This window comes from Herpailurus yagouaroundi, unplaced genomic scaffold, assembly GCF_014898765.1.
Source record: "Herpailurus yagouaroundi ecotype Mexico unplaced genomic scaffold, PumYag 566, whole genome shotgun sequence".
NCBI lineage: Eukaryota > Metazoa > Chordata > Mammalia > Carnivora > Felidae > Herpailurus > Herpailurus yagouaroundi.
This window is the reverse complement of record NW_024412783.1, coordinates 1,693,002-1,694,750: the sequence shown is the minus strand read 5'-3', so window position 1 is coordinate 1,694,750 and position 1,749 is coordinate 1,693,002.

Below are 1,749 nucleotides of genomic sequence, written 5' to 3'. Positions count from 1 at the left end.
AGACTTTAAATTAAAGGCTGTAAAAAGAGATGAAGAAGGACATTATATAATAGTGACAGGGTCTATCCATCAGGAAGAGCTAACAATTATAAATCTCTATGCGCCGAATACTGGAGCGCCCAAATATATAAAACAATTACTCATAAACAAAAGCAACCTTATTGATAAGAATGTGGTAATTGCAGGGGACTTTAACACCCCACTTACAGAAATGGATAGATCATCTAGACACACGGTCAATAAAGAAACAAGGGCCCTGAATGAGACATTGGATCAGATGGACTTGACAGATATATTTAGAACTCTGCATCCCAAAGCAACAGAATATACTTTCTTCTCGAGTGCACATGGAACATTCTCCAAGATAGATCATATACTGGGTCACAAAACAGCCCTTCATAAGTTTACAAGAATTGAAATCATACCATGCATACTTTCAGACCACAATGCTAGGAAGCTTGAAATCAACCACAGAAAAAAGTCTGGAAAACCTCCAAAAGCATGGAGGTTAAAGAACACCCTACTAACGAATGAGTGGGTCAACCAGGCAATTCGAGAAGAAATTAAAAAATATATGGAAACAAACGAAAATGAAAATACAACAATCCAAACGCTTTGGGACGCAGCGAAGGCAGTCCTGAGAGGAAAATACATTGCAATCCAGGCCTATCTCAAGAAACAAGAAAAATCCGAAATACAAAATCTAACAGCACACCTAAAGGAAATAGAAGCAGAACAGCAAAGGCAGCCTCAACCCAGCAGAAGAAGAGAAATAATAAAGATCAGAGCAGAAATAAACAATATAGAATCTAAAAAAACTGTAGAGCAGATCAACGAAACCAAGAGTTGGTTTTTTGAAAAAATAAACAAAATTGACAAACCTCTAGCCAGGCTTCTCAAAAAGAAACGGGAGATGACCCAAATAGATAAAATCATGAATGAAAATGGAATTATGACAACCAATCCCTCAGAGATACAAACAATTATCAGGGAATACTATGAAAAATTATATGGCAACAAATTGGACAACCTGGAAGAAATGGACAAATTCCTGAACACCCACACTCTTCCAAAACTCAATCAGGAGGAAATAGAAAGCTTGAACAGACCCATCACCAGCGAAGAAATTGAATCGGTTATCAAAAATCTCCCAACAAATAAGAGTCCAGGACCAGATGGCTTCCCAGGAGAGTTCTACCAGACGTTTAAAGCAGAGATAATACCTATCCTTCTCAAGCTATTCCAAGAAATAGAAAGGGAAGGAAAACTTCCAGACTCATTCTATGAAGCCAGTATTACTTTGATTCCTAAACCAGACAGAGACCCAGTAAAAAAAGAGAACTACAGGCCAATATCCCTGATGAATACGGATGCCAAAATTCTCAATAAGATACTAGCAAATCGAATTCAATGGCATATAAAAAGAATTGTTCACCATGATCAAGTGGGATTCATTCCTGGGATGCAGGGCTGGTTCAACATTCGCAAATCAATCAACGTGATACATCACATTAACAAAAAAAAAAAAAAAAGAGAAAAACCATATGATCCTGTCAATCGATGCAGAAAAGGCCTTTGACAAAATCCAGCACCCTTTCTTAATAAAAACCCTTGAGAAAGTCGGGATAGAAGGAACATACTTAAAGATCATAAAAGCCATTTATGAAAAGCCCACAGCTAACATCACCCTCAACGGGGAAAAACTGAGAGCTTTTTCCCTGAGATCAGGAACACGACAGGGATGCCCAC